The sequence below is a fragment of the Pongo abelii genome, chromosome 7, assembly GCF_028885655.2.
Source record: "Pongo abelii isolate AG06213 chromosome 7, NHGRI_mPonAbe1-v2.0_pri, whole genome shotgun sequence".
Taxonomy (NCBI): Eukaryota; Metazoa; Chordata; class Mammalia; order Primates; family Hominidae; genus Pongo; species Pongo abelii.
In genome coordinates this window covers 15,266,749-15,282,567 of record NC_071992.2, presented here as the reverse complement: position 1 = coordinate 15,282,567, position 15,819 = coordinate 15,266,749, and the positions used below count along the sequence as shown (strand labels likewise).

Below are 15,819 nucleotides of genomic sequence, written 5' to 3'. Positions count from 1 at the left end.
AGTTTATGTTGACAACACTTTCTCCTGGAATTTAGACCTTGTCTCAATATGATGAGTGGGTACTGAGTACTGGTAACTTTTTCAATATTGAGTATTTCACAGGTGCACACCTTAGTTTTGAAAGGTTTCATAGATAAAAGAAAAATGAAAATAGGACTCATATTTCATTTCCTGGTCTTCTTCTAATAGACACACACACACACACACACACACACACACACACACATTTATTTATTTATTTACCATAAATCATTGTTTGCCACTATCAGATCACAACTATTGCAATGACTATTATGCCTTCATAGGCAACTTAAAGGCATTCCAAGTCTATTTACAAATAATCCTGCACTGATATTTAATAAAACAATTCAACTACAAGGACCACTGAAAATTACCAAATGCTTTAATAATGTATGTTAGAATTTTCTTCTTCATTTCTCTTTCTTAATTGTGAAAGAACCAGACCCTATTTTGGAGTCTGTGTTACCTATACCACTTATTCACTACTTAAACTGATTTGACTGTATTTATCATTTGACAGTTTCTGCCAGGTTTCCCAACAGAACTGAAGATCTTTTGATGGCAAGTACATATTTATATCTGTAAATATCACCAGTAGCTCCCACTAAACTTGGCAAAGAACAATAAAAATTTATTCAAGAAATGATCATTAAGAGATATCTAAAACCAAAGATTTATGAAGTTTAGGGGATATAGCAATGAATAAAATGACTCTTTTTGTGAGGAGTTCTTTATCTGATTTAGGGATTTCAAATTTACCACGCGCAAGAGTTACACCAGGACCTTCTTAAAAATGACAATTTCCTATCCTTATCCCAAAAGAACAGTCTAGTAGCCAAAACAGGAAGGCATCACGGGAAATAATCACATGCAATGTAATAAGGGCTTCAAGAGTGGTATGAACAAAGTTCTAATGGAGCAGAGAAGAGCAATTTATTTCCAGATGATAGCTAGATTTCTATATTCCTCTACATTCTCTGTACTGATCTTAGCAGTCAACTACCTTCTATATATGTATTGTAATGATAAAAATAATAACACAAACAGAAACAGCAATAGGAAATTGGTAGAGTTGACTATTTCCCTTCTATTACATCCCCTTCATCAGCCAAATTACAAAGTAAAATCTGACAAGAAGTCAGACAAAAAGTTTTTTTTTTTTTTTTGAAACATGAGCTTTTATCCACTAATGTTCATAAGCAACCTTGCTCCCAGAGTTATTGTGGCTCAAAATATTATACAGACACTACAGTTTTTGCTTCAGCTTTATTTCACCTTTGAAATTTACTTATGTGTGTGTAATTTATAAATGTGGAGTTTAAATAATTTAACCAGCCATAATTCTTGTTAGATATGTTAAATATCCAAACACTTCACTGCCCATTGGTCATTAGCTACTGCCTCAAGTCCTCTGAGTACCGTGGTGCAGCTGAGCACCTGCCTGTGACTTCATTTCCCTGTAATCCAACAAATAAAATGAATGCTTGGCAAAGTAAGGAGCTCCAGAACTCTGTGTAAAGGATTTATTTCTCCAACTAAACCTGCTGTTAAATATTCTGTTTATGTAAGTATGATAAAATATGAATGGAAGTTGGACAGATGGATGGATGATGAACGAATGGATGGATGGATGGATGGATAGATGGATGGATAGATAAATACAAACACGGAGACAAACAGACTGATCTTCCTAGAATCCTAATAATATGCAACCAAAAACAAATGGGAACTGTTTTCAAACAATTACGACCTTGGTACTGTTCAATCTTTGATTGAATTACTGCTTTAATAGTTATTTAACTGTACTTGCAGATATATATGTTTACTTTGAAAAAGTCAGCTTAATAAAACATCTGAACATTTCAACTATTCTTAAACTACCCCAATCCTACATATACAACTCCCCTGCATTTGAACATAATAGCTCTCATATCACTTCCCATATCTTAAACCTATGACTTCCCAGAACCTTTAAAACTTTTAGAAATTGATAGAGGTCAAAAAGTGGGCAAAGGATATGAACAGACACTTCTCAAAAGAAGACATTTATGCAGCCAATTGTAGGGTCCAGCCCTACGGGGCTTAGCAGGTGGTCTCCCCGCATGTGGAGACTAGAGATTGTAAGAAATAAAGACACAAGACAGAGATAAAGAGAAAACAGCTTGGCCCGGGGGACCGCTACCACCAAGACGCGGAGACTGGTAGTGGCCCAGAATGGCTGGGCGCCCTGATATTTATTGCATACAAGACAAGGGGGACAGGGTAAGGAGGGTGAGTCATCCAAGTGATTGATAAAGTCAAGCAAGTCACTTGATCGTGGGAGGGGGGGCCCTTCCCTTTTAGGTAGCCGAAGCAGAGAGGGAAGGCAGCATACGTCAGCGTTTTCTTCTATGCACTTATAAGAAACATCAAAGATTTTAAGACTTTCATTATTCCTTCTACCGCTATCTACTACGAACTTCAAAGAGGAACCAGGAGTACGGGAGGAACATGAAAGTGGACAAGGAGCGTGAGCATTGAAGCACAGCACCACAGGGAGGGGTTTAGGCCTCCGGATGACTGCGGGCAGGCCTGGATAATATCCAGCCTCGCACGAGAAGCTGGTAGAGCAGAGTGTTCCCTGACCCCTCCAAGGAAAGGAGACTCCCTTTCCCGGTCTGCTAAGTAACAGGTGCCTTCCCAGACACTGGCATTACCGCTTGACCAAGGAGAAGCCCTTATGTGGGCGTGACAGAGGGCTCACCTCTTGCCTTCTAGGTCACTTCTCACAATGTCCCTTCAGCACCTGACCCTATACTCGCCGGTTATTCCTAGGTTATATTAGTAATGCAACAAAGAGTAATACTAAAATTGATAATTGTTCATGATCATCTCTATATCTAATTTGTATTATGACTATTCTTATTCTATTTTCTTTATTATACTGAAACAGTTTGTGCCTTCAGTCTCCTGCCTCGGCACTTAGGTAATCCTTCACCCACACCAACTATATGAAAAAAAGCTAATAATCACTGGTCATTAGAGAAATGCAAATCAAAACCACATGTCATACCACCTCATGCCAGTTAGAATGGAGAGTATTAAAAAGTTAGGAAACAATAGATGCTGGTGAGGCTGTGGATAAATAGGAATGCTTTTACACTGTTGGTGAGAATGTACATTAGCTCAACCATTGTGGAAGACAGTGTGGTGATTCCTCAAGGACCTAGAAGCAGAAATATCATTTGACCCAGCAAGCCCATTACTGGGTATATACCCAAAGGACTATAAATCATTCTACTATAAAGACACATGCACATGTATGTTTATTGCAGCACTACTTACAATAGCAAAGACTTGGAACCAACCCAAATGCCCATCAATGATAGACTGGATAAAGAAAATGTGGCACATATACACCATGGAATACTATGCAGCCATAAAAAAGAATGAGTTCATGTCCTTTGCAGGGACATGGATGAAGCTGGAAGCCATCGTTCTCAGCAAACTGACACAGGAACAGAAAACCAAATACTGCATGTTCTCACTCATAAGTGGGAGCTGAACAATAAGAACGCATGGACACAGGGAGAGAACATCACACACAAGATCCTGTCAGTGGGTGGGGAACAAGGGGAGGGAGAGTATCAGGACAAATACCTAATGCATGCTGGACTGAAAACCTGGATGACAGGTTGATAGGTGCAGCAAAGTACCATGGCAAATGTATACCTATGTAACAAACCTGCACGTTCTGTTCATGTATCCCAGAACTTAAAGTAAAAAACAAACAACAACAACAAAACGATAGAGGTCTCGGAAAAATGAGAGTTATGTATTGGTTTAACCATTTTCCGTCCCATCACCTGGAAATAAGCATTGGCTTTAATTAGATATGGAATTGAAAAGTGAAGTCTTGCTTTCAACAGAGGCAAATACTTTTTTTGTGCATGTTATTTCATTAAATTGACACTTCGTTTAAAGTCTTAAGCTTTTAATAGAGATGCAGAAGGTTTGTCGAAATGAACAGGGAGATAAAATTTTATAGTTAAAGAGACATAAATTAAGACCTGTAGGAAATTAGTGCTTCAGAGAAAGTTTGGCATATTTTAAGGAAGAAAACAGAGGGTTATTCAGAGTCTTGCAGAAACTTCCAAGAGATTATTTGAGGAAAGAAACCAGTTTTTATGCAGAGTATATTTTCTTATAATAAGGGTAATTAAGCCAATTGAATGGGTATAAATGGAGATCAAGAAAAAAATTTTCCATAGGGTCAATGCATTCTAGGATGGTAATAGACAGTTAATCATGGTGAATGTTAGAGGTCTTCAGGCTTTAAGATTTAAAATTAACTATGCTAATTAATGCAGTCAATAAGCCATTGTTAGAATAGACTGATACTTCTTTACCATTAGATTGGACTGATAATTCTACTCCATTAGATAGTCTGATACTTCTTTCCATTAGATAGACTAATACTTATACTCCATTAATGGATACTTCTATCCATTAGATAGACTGATACTTCTATCCGTTACATAGACTGATACTTCTTTTCCATTAGATTGGACTGATACTTCTTTTCCGTTATATTGGACTGATACTTCTTTCCCTTAGATGGACTGTTACTTCTATTTCATTAGATTCCGTTGGTTAGAATAGTCTATAAAATGGGGAAGAAAAGTAAAGCTTAAGCTTAATTAGTCATTAATTAAAAAAATATTTATTGAACTCCTATTCATCACAAAGCCCTGTCCTGGGTGTTAAGGTAAATCAGCAAATAAAGTATCCTTTCTCATGGAGTTTCCATACTATTGGTGAGATAAATAGTAAGCAAATAAACACTTAGATAAATAAATGTTGTAACAACATAAAGCAAAGTAAGGAGAATGTGGTAAAGAGGACGTCTGTTCTTTCTACAAGTAGTCAGTGAAGATCTCACAGTTGAACTGACATTTGAATGGAGATCTAAACACAGAGAAATTTACTCACAAAAGTGTATTTCAGGAGAGTAATCAGCAGGTCCCACTTTCTGAGGGAGGCGTGCACTGGACACCCTTGAGGAATGGCAAGAGGTCCCATGTACCTGGAGTACAGAGAGTGTGGAGGTAAGAGGAGGGAGGAAAAGTAAGTGTTAATTAAAGTTAGAGAGATGGGGTGAGGGGCCAGCTATGATAGGGAATTATAATTCTGCATTAGGTTATTAGGGGATTTTTGAGATCACGCTTAGGATGGATCTTACTGGAAGAGTGGAAGAATGACATGAGCTGACTCGTGTTTTCATAGAATCAGCCAGGCTGCCTTATGTAGTGTGGACTACAGGGCAGTGGTGAAAAGGACGGGAAGTTGATTAGGAGGATGAGCTGCAGATCTGTTATGCTAAGGCAGCGGTGTTCATAGTGGTGCAAAGTTGTTGTATTCTAGTTATACACTTAACACAGATGGACAGAATTGAGTGAGGAATGTGTCCAAACAAGTAAGGAGAAGTGTTTAGAGGAAAAATATCCTTCTGGAAAATGTATGTTTTAGACAGATAATCAACAAAATTATCTGATTTGTAATACAGAAATGAGATATACGAGTTTATATACAATTTGGGGGAAAATACAACGCAGGGATAACCATAAGATAAAGAGATGTCTAATAGGTAACACCGTCTGTCCCGCGTTCAATAAAGTGACTCCCAAAATAGTGAGCTCCACTCCCATCATCCACATTTCTAAGGCAGAGGCTCCATTATCCAGCTTCCTTCAGAGGACTTCCCTGTTTCATAAGGTAGGGGACTGAACTGCTTAGAGTTAAGCCTTTTTCCAATTTTCATCCCAATTGGGGAAAAAATTAAAAGGCATAAATACATTGTGGAAAAACTTCAAAGCAATTAAAGATCAATGTTGTTTTCATGTAATCCTTGTTTCAAAATATTCTTCATACCATAAACCTCAGTGAAATATATGGCAATTCCTTCCCTGAGGCATGAATACACCCACAGCTGATTGTAAACACAAAACCAGGGTCAACAAATGGAGAATGGTTTCATTGTCTGGAATTGCATTCTCTGATTGGAAATAGTCCCTTGGGAATTCATTACTGAGGACAAGTCCCACCCCTTGAAATTGCTGCTGAGCTCACTCATGATTATCAGACAAGACATTGGCAGTGAGTTCATCTGCTGTACTCTGCTTTAGAACAACACATGTGATTAACCAGGTAAAACTCTTTTCCTTCTCCTTTATACTTTGTGTCATATAACAATATACTATTTGCATTATTATGTTAGTAGTTTGCATGTTAAAGTCTTTCTAAAAATATTGTCACAATATTTTATTCATGAAATGAAGTTATAGAAGGAAAGAAAAATGTCTGTGACTAAATACACATAAAAGAAGTTGAGATGCTCAGTGTCACTGTCTGACATTGATTGAAACTATATTCATCCAAAAATGTGTAATGCTTTCTCATGGAAATATGACATATTAACAATAATTGATCATTGTAATGCTCTGTCACATAATTTTTTGGAAAGATGATTTCTGCTACATAGTTCAAAGTGAAAATATTTGTTAAATTTAAAGCAGATGATAATGTGTTGGGGTTTTCAATTTTACTTTTGTTTCTACCTCTATTATTTTATTGAATAATTTCAGCATATCATAAGATTATCAGTGCACTTTGGAATAATTTTATGTATGTTTACAGTTATGTTGATTAGAAAAAATATTTTTATATTTTCTTATAAACTTTTTCATAGAGTTTGATCAAAACCTATTAAGTACATCATTTACTTGTTCTGACAATTAGCTAATGTACCAAACAGACTCACGCAATCCAAGAGAAACATATTACCAAGGTTATATTCTCAAAAGGCATAGCTTTTTAAAAATTCAGAGCCGCTTAATCAACAAGGTTACAAATGAAATGATCGGTTGCCTTTGAGGTTGGGAGTTAATTGAATGAACAGATACCATGGCTTTCCTTACAGCAACCTATAACACTAATGGATAAGCTAATTTTTTCTTCCCTAAAGTAATTGCACAGTCATCTTTAATTTAAAATCACTTGCATTTACTCAGTTAGTTGGTTCCTAACAGGGCAAGGGTCTTGAACGTTTATACTGGGGAGATTTAAATTGCCAATATGATGTAGAGAGCGAAGACATTTTAGTAAAAGTAATTAAAATTTAACATGCACCTTTTTTGTTATATTGAATATGTTATCAGAGTTTGCAAGGAAGGTAATATCGGCACAAAATTAATCTTACAATACCCTAATTTTAATATTATTACATTTCTGTTGATTCAAGGACTTCTGTTTCCATATCAGCTAGGAAATTCTAAATAAAATATTAAAGTAAAAAATTAGTGATTCCCATTAATCAAACTCTGTCTGTATCAGTGAATTGTGTGTAAGAATTACCATTTTAATATTACCAAGACTCATAATGAATGATGATGTTAACATAATGAATATTATGTTAGAATATACTCAGAATGAACTGATATTAATCATAGTTAATGATGTCTAACATCATGATGTTAGAAACACTACATAGAAATGGATGACAGTAAAACCCAGCATTATTATTCCATGTGACTTAAGAGTTTTTTTTATTTTCAGAAAAAGATAATATTCTAAATTTTATTAAACAAAACAGCATGTTTGTGAACAATTTATTTATATCTTGATTATTTTTGTCATATCAACAGTTGGGTTATCTAAGGTATTGCCACCTAAAATCCCTAAAGAATTTTATTATCTGACATCTAAAATAAGTTTTCAACCCAGCAGAAAGACCTGTCCCTTAAAAATTCAATTATTTTATCACTACATGTTGAAAATTGTCCGATAACAAATAGAAATGTATTATCTGAAGATACTTTTATCTCAATAAATTCTTTTTAAGTAACAGGGAATAAAAAGTCTTTTCCTTAAAATCTTCACAGTATTGGAAAATACGAAAAGCCAAAATTCTGGGAAATATGATTTTGAAAAAAATATATGTTATTTTATTTTGTTTTGTTTTAGCAACTTGGGAAAAAATTATCTTGCCATAACTTTTTAAGATACATAAAGAATTCTGAACATATACAAAAAATGTACAGAGCAGTATAGTGAACTTCTAGGTACTCAGGACTGTTTTGACAATTAACACATAGAGTCATTCTTGTTTCATATACAGCCACTTCAACTTGTCCTAATTTCCATGTATTTTGATGTAAACCCTAGACATCATCTCATTTTATTTGTAAATATTTTAGTATTTACAAATCAATATTGTATACATCTCTAAAAGGTAAGCTCTCTTCTTTAAATTACTGGGATGCAATGATCACAGTTTAAAAAATAAATAACCTTAATGTCATAAAAATAGTAAGTGGATAACCATCTTATAGTTTCCTATGTGTCTTTTTTGGTATTTATTTAAATCAGCATCCAAATAAGGCCTACACATGGCGGTTGATTGATTCTTTGAGATTCTTTTAGTCTAAAAGTTCTTCTTCTATCTCTTTTCCTTCACACATCATTGAAAATAATCTAAATTTTTGTCTTATACACTTTTTCTTTCTGGATTTTGCTGATTGCAATACCACGGTATTGTTTAACATGTTCCTCTGATTTCCCTGTTTTTGCAAACTGCTATTTGAGGCTAGAGAATTGCTCAGATTCATGATTTATGTTTGGCTGGGTACTTTATAGCTGGCCTTGTGTTCATCCATCAGGAGGCACTTAATATGTAGTTGTTTTCCTTTTTATGATGTCGGTAGCCATTGGAGCTCAATGCCATATATTTTAATTGGAAATGTGAAAGCGTAGAATTAATTCTGAAAAATAGTGGACACATTAAAACAACTTATGGAAAAATGACCCAAAATGAAATATAAATATTGCATCTGGGTTATATAGCCAGCAAAATCACCAAAGAAGGGTGTTTTGCTGTTGCTGTTGTTGTTGTTGTTGTTATATATGACTGCATTTTCTAGAATTTGAAATTATATATAGTAAAAATTAATTGTCTCAGGTGTTTTAGAAAAGGCACACTCCAGTTGTTCCCCCACCCCTTTCTTCTGTTTTCCTTTTTTGTTGTCGTCGTTGTTTTGTTTTGTTTTTTTGTCTATTATCCTGGGTCTTTACTGGACTCTTTGACAAGTTAGCCAAGTTACCATCTCATATCCCAGCTTCGTATTGTAAGTCTAATTACTCTAACAAGTGCTTTCCAATGAATAGTAATGTGATGATAGCAATGATGTTTCCAGAAATCAAAAATAAGGCACATAGTCTGAAAAATCCTTTTTGACCCATCTCTAACAATCCAGGAACTATGGCTTGCATGCTGTAATACTGGCATTTCTTTAGAAGTTCTATTATTTATGGGACCAAATGGGTAGACTACTTTAAATCATAATTTTCTCAGACAGGGCCCTATACACTGAAGTATAAGATAGCATGTCTTTACTGGAAGACTGGAATTTGAGCTCAAGAGCTAGTCAGAAATCTGATTATGGAAATTAAAACATCACAGACAAGACCTAGAGAAAAGCTAACTTATTGGTAAGCTGACTGAGCATTATTGTATTAGAACTGCTTGACACTGCAGACTGAGTATTATGTTAGAACTGCTTGACACTGCCACACCTAAAATAATATTAATGGGGACGAAGGTGTGTCTTTAGGAGGGCTTTATATGACTTTACAAGATGGGATCAAAGTAGATACCCATTTTTAAAAAGTATATGAGACTCAAAATAAATGAATATGCGTGTGTTAAGAAGTACTGAATAAACAAATAATAAAATATAAATTAAATTGGGAAAATACTCATGATTTGGTAAAATGAATATTACATATAAAATGAGTATATGCCATTTGAAGTAGTAAATGACTCTACATTACAAATAGGCAAATATATACAAATAAATGCCCTGATCAGTTATGCTTATAAATCTATATTTGTATATTTCTGAAAATAACACTAATGAGAAGGAATTTCACTGTAGATAAGGTTCATGAACATCCCATTGCTTAATGCTAAAAAAATAAGATTTACTTTAAATAAAAATTAATTCTTCAAATACTAAGATTTTGAAAGGCATCAAAGTAAAATAAAATCTTTTCATTAGAAAGAAAATAGTCATGTACAGGAATGCAATGATCTATTTTTACATTGCCACTTTTTCTTTTTTCAACTGCATCTGTACCACATTGTGATTTGGGTGAAGAGGACTGCTGGAGAATAGTGCTAGTAACTGACAGAAAATGCAAAATGTCTTTGATGTTGCATTATTTTAAAGTTTCCTTGGACACTTTTCGGTTGTAACTAATTTTCTGGGGTCCAAATAACATGAATAACCATACATTTCTTTTAATGAAAATAACTAAAATAACAGCCTTACTGAGAAACTTTAATTACTTCAGGCCCTTATTTCCCCCAGAAATTCATTAATTGGTTTCTTCTTACTTAAAGTTTTGATCATTGAATTCTATATAGTCCATGCCTTGGAATAATTTATAAGTTAAATAAAAGACTATCTGAGAAACAGGTATGTCTCTTCATAGTGCACTAGCTTAAATCAAGATTCACAAAGAAATAATTGAGAATTACATAATTTGGGGCCCCTTATACCCAGAATTTTTGGTACAACTCCTAAAAGAAGGGAACCATGTTTCCTATTGCTTTCTAATGACACAGTTTAGGGTTCTTGAGATACCTCCATTCATGTCAACTTCTCCAGCTAACGAAAGTAAGTAGTGCTTCTGATTTCAGGCAAGGCTCATTTGATAATGGTGAAGGTGGTGAAGATGCTAAACCTGAATGATACTGTTCAATAGGTCCATACCTCATGCAGACTGATACATATATACTAAGTTTGACATTTTTTTCCCCTCTCAACTATATATTTTAGTTAGTTATCATACAAAAATTTGTATGTTTTTTCTTTCTTAAGAATTGCCTTGGCTACTAAAGGACCTTTGCATTTCCCTATTGAGAATCAACTTGTCCATTCCACACCAATGAGAGGTTTATATATACATTTGGATAGAGTTGACATCATTACAATATTGAGTCTTCCAATCCATATGCAAGGTATATGTGACCATTTATTTAGACCTTTGTTAATATCTCTCATTGTTTTACAATTTTCTTGATAAATGACTTCTCCAACTTCCGTAGTTTATTTCTAGATATTTAGGTTCTTGGTTTGTTCTTTGTTCATGCCTTCTTCATTGGGATTTGGTAATAAACTTACAAAAGAAATTAGGGCACTCTGTCTTTTTATTCATCTGGAATATTTTAACTAACACAAAAATGTTAGAAAGAACCACTTCATCCTAACATCCATTTTAATGACAAATCATTCATTAAAAATTTCCCATAGATATTGATTTGTACAGGTTTTCTTTCTTTATTAAAACAATTTTTAATAATTTATTATTGTTCTATGGCACATGCATTTTATCCGACTGTACATTATTGACACGGCTGGCATAATGATCTTTATAATTCCTTAGTATCTTCTATAATTGTGAATATATTTGCTTTACAAATTCCAAAATCATGTTTTTTTCTTCCCTTTGTCTTATTCACACATGTCAGGGGTATATTTTTATTCTGTGTCTTCCCATATAAGCAGACTTTTTTTCAATCAGAATGCTAGTTTGTTTCATAATTCATAATTTTCAGATTTTATCTTATTAATTTAGTTCTGCTACTTCCTTTTGCCTTCTTCTTTGGTACCTTAGTTAAATGTTTAAGTTACAGAAACAATTAATGCCATTATTTTTCTCAGAGTATCACTATAGGTTATTTTAGACTGTATATTACATATACAATTTCATTTTTTATTTAGAATAATGAAAATATTAGTTTTGAAATTTTAACATGCCTCAACAGCCAAAAAAAAGTTTTAAATTATTTTTCAGAATTTCAGTTCATTTATGGAATGAGGCAGAGTTGGTGTAACAATATGTACTAGGGAGTTGACTTGGAGTTGCTTTGCCACATTCTAAGGCCAATGCATAAATTGATTAATTAAATATTAATTATTAAAGCAAAGTTACAAAAGTAGTAATGCAATAATAGTAAGTATTACATTGAGTTATGTAAGAAAAATAGTGCATGCAAATGTAAATGTGTTAATCAGCTTATGGATTGAAATAAAACTTTCAAAGGATGGTAACTCTTTTGAGGTAATTTTACCATGTTTTCAAGATCGTAAGAGTAATAGATTACTAAAATAGTAGATTTTTCTAAAAGGGACATAAGGAATCATTTGTCAGTCACTCCTATATCCTATTTAACCAAGAAATTCTTTCCTCAAAGCAAACGTTTGTTGGCTGTGTAAACAATGAAACTGACAAAGCCTCAGCTTTTGTCTAAGTGGTCCCCACAGAGACAGGTAGAGACACCCTTGTTCTGTTTCCTCCCTGTCCCAGCCTGCTCAGCACAGGGCAACCCTAGAGAAGCCTCTGACTAGCAGCAGGCACTAGATGCTACTCTTACATATTTACGAAAATGAGACAAATTAAGAAAGAGATGATGAAATTTTATTTATATCTCATTTTATTTTCATACTCTTCAAAAATCTTTTTTACTTTACATTTTAATAATTTTAATTGTTTGTAAAGATTTGTACTATTAATTCAAAATCTCTAGAAAATAAACTTCTCTGCTGGATGAGAAAACTGAAGCCTAGTGGCGTTTACTTAGAAACAGGACAGACCACTACCAGTGGCGGAGCAAAATTAGTAATCAGACTCTTGATACCGATTTTATTTTCTGTGTAAACGTCTTCAATCCCAATAATTTATTCACGTCTGCATTCCATACAGAGGTGACTAAATTTAGTTGTTGCATAGATCCCTTATTCTATATATAATACAATTGCAAATCTTCCATGTAGCAATTCAAATTGAAAATAGATCAGCATGTGTCTATAAGTTTGTTTGTTTGTTACTCAGTCCTTCTGTGCAGTTATGAAATGTATTTTGAGTAGGGATTTGCAAGATAGTGAGATATTGACTTTAAATTAAAACAACTTCATTAAATATACACACATTTTCTATATCACAATGTCATCTGTTATTATGGTCAGTGCCTCCCATGTGTGTGCATCCCATAATTCCATTTAAGCATTTATCCTCCATGATATATACACACACGCTACAATGTAAAACACACTATGATCTTTATCTTATTGTAATTATACAAAATAAGACTTGCTAGCTTTAATTTAACTCAAAAGGGTAAAATACGCAAAGTTACTATTATGCTGACAAACATAGCTCAAGAAACGAGATGGTGTTTCAGGCTATTTTTTTTATATGCGTTTTAACATGCTATTAGAACTAACTCAAGTGGCCAAAGTAGCAGTCTGAACAAAGATTAGATGGTAAACTGTCGTAAGAAATGGGAGAAGCAATACGGATCATGTCTTCTGAAGGCCTAATCATGTCTTCTGTCATTCTTCTAGCTTCAAAATTGTCCAATGTCAGTTGCAATAAAATGTGAGATATAAGCTGACAAATCTGTCCATCTTTCATTTATTTTACAGATTAAGTGTGGGCATTCTGATTCTGAATGTTAGAATTATATCAATAAATTTGATAAGAATTTTGGCTCCTAAAGTGCAAATGTAATAGCATTAAATATATGGCCAGTAATGAGATGAAAAATATGAATTTTCTCGTCCTTGCTGCACTATGTTTTTTTTTTTTTTTTTTTTAGAGATAATATACTTTTATTACAGATTTTTATAGCAGAAATGAATATAACAGTTATGTGGCTCTCCAGATCATAAGATACTGAATTGTGCATTGTTGTCTTGTGCGTATTTTTCTTTTCTTTTTTTTTCTTTTATTATTATTATTATTATTATTATGCACTATGTTAAATGAGGAACAAGATGACACCAGAGTGCCAATCTCTCCTTCAAATAAACGAACATTGAAAAAACAAAAGAGTGTATCTATATCACAAGAACTTCCAGAGTTCTGAAAGCATTCTGATCCATGCTCCACAGGCATTTAATAATATAGAACAATTGTATGATTCTAAAATAATTACTTCTATCAAAATTTACATTATTAAGACATTGACTATGACAAGTGTTTTTGCTAAGAAGAATTTCTTGAGCTTCAACTTCTTAGCTCAACCCAGATTTGTGTGAAGTGTTATGTGTGATCATTTTTAGGCCCATAATGCCAGGGTTTTAGTTGGAGCCTGGAGGTTCCTAGGAAAATTTATAAAGTACAGAACTTTCATTTGAAAGACTCCCAAATTTATCTCAATAAGCATATCCATTCTCCTTTCTGCCTCCTTTCTAAGCTCACATGCTCTCATTCAAAGCACAAGCACTCTTTAAAAAACTAGTATTGTTACTCTGCTAATTTCTTAAAGAGTTAAAGAACTATCTTTTCCATGAAGTCATCAGTTACCTTTAAGAAAGGCCTCTAAGGAATCTGATTTTCAATATTCATAAACAGGACTGGAAAAGTTCCATAGACCCTCTATAGAAGAACCTAAAATAAAACACTTGAGGCTGAAGGCTGTTTCTTCAAGATGTTTAGAATCACAGGACTGAGGGGCTCTGCCAAGAAAAGCTACTTTTCCCTCCTTAAACTGTCTCCAACCTCGCCATTCTATTAATTCCTTCCAGAAGGCAATATAATAATAAAATGGAAAGCCATTTTTAAAGGTTCCTAACATCTTTCTATAAAGAACAAAATTTTGTGCTAAGACAGGCACCCAACAATTGACTATAAGATGTGATACCATTGAGATTAATATATTTAGCGTGTTAATTCTCTCTACATCACTCTTATCATTTTCATCTCAAAAGCACAAATCCAACTGAAACTTAGTTTAAAACTTATTTAATTCATAGAAATATTTAACTCATCATAAAAAAGTGTAGAAGATATATGTATATATGTTTGTGGGGATTGCATGTATAAAAGGAGGAGATTTCCTAATATGTTATTTTGTATAGATTGCTTTTGTGTGATATATTTAGAAATGAAAATTCTGATGTGGTAACGTGCAATTATCATAGGCTGCCTACAAGATTTATTGGAAACATTTTATTTAGGTTGATAACATTTGTGAGTCTACAAGAAAAAATAATGTACTGTTCTATTTAAAGATGTTCTTTAAGATAATGCAATGCAATAAACCCCAGGCAATTTTTGGCATTGTGTTAAAAATACATATTTTCACAATCAGTAATCTTTCTCTGTTTGAGAGAATGTTTATGTTTAAATATGTATCTCTAGTAGTTACCAGCATATCTTTCACCCAGATTTCTTTAACTCAATAAGAGTCGAAACTGTTCAACATATTCAGCATACGTTCCTCACTTTTTCCCTTAATCATAAAGACCTCAAGATTAAAGATAAATTTTAACTTTTATCTGGTTTTTATCTCATTAATGCCTAGAATATTCAAACAACACATGTGGGGCACATTGTCAAATTTCTTTTTATTCAAAATTCTGAACACAAAATCACTTTTAAATACTAAAAGATATATAATTTCTGTTTGCATACTATTATTTCCATCATGCAAAGATGCTATACTCACTGATGTTGGTAAGATAGTTCACACATTTTCATGAAAATGAACACATTTATAATAGCACAGTGGGAAGAATTGTCACCTGACATCTAAAACACTACTGTCTTTCAAAAAAAAATCCTTGTGATTTTTGTTGGCAAAAAAAATTAAATGTGCCTTTCATTTGAGAACAGGAGTAAGGGCCATTGCTGCCATTATTTTTAGTAATCTTAATGCTTGTGACTGTAGTAAAACAATAATTATTATAATTT

General features: G+C 33.5%; 1 protein-coding gene across 1 annotated transcript in view; it reads left to right on the top strand.

Annotated features, from left to right (window-relative positions):
• The first annotated feature begins 6,123 nt into the window (after positions 1-6,123).
• Positions 6,124-15,819, top strand: part of DLC1 (DLC1 Rho GTPase activating protein) — a 524,846-nt gene continuing 515,150 nt past the window's right edge. The window contains exon 1 of the mRNA XM_054561211.2: positions 6,124-6,207. The gene's annotated coding sequence lies outside the window, so the exon portion shown is untranslated. The remainder of the gene's footprint in view (positions 6,208-15,819) is intronic.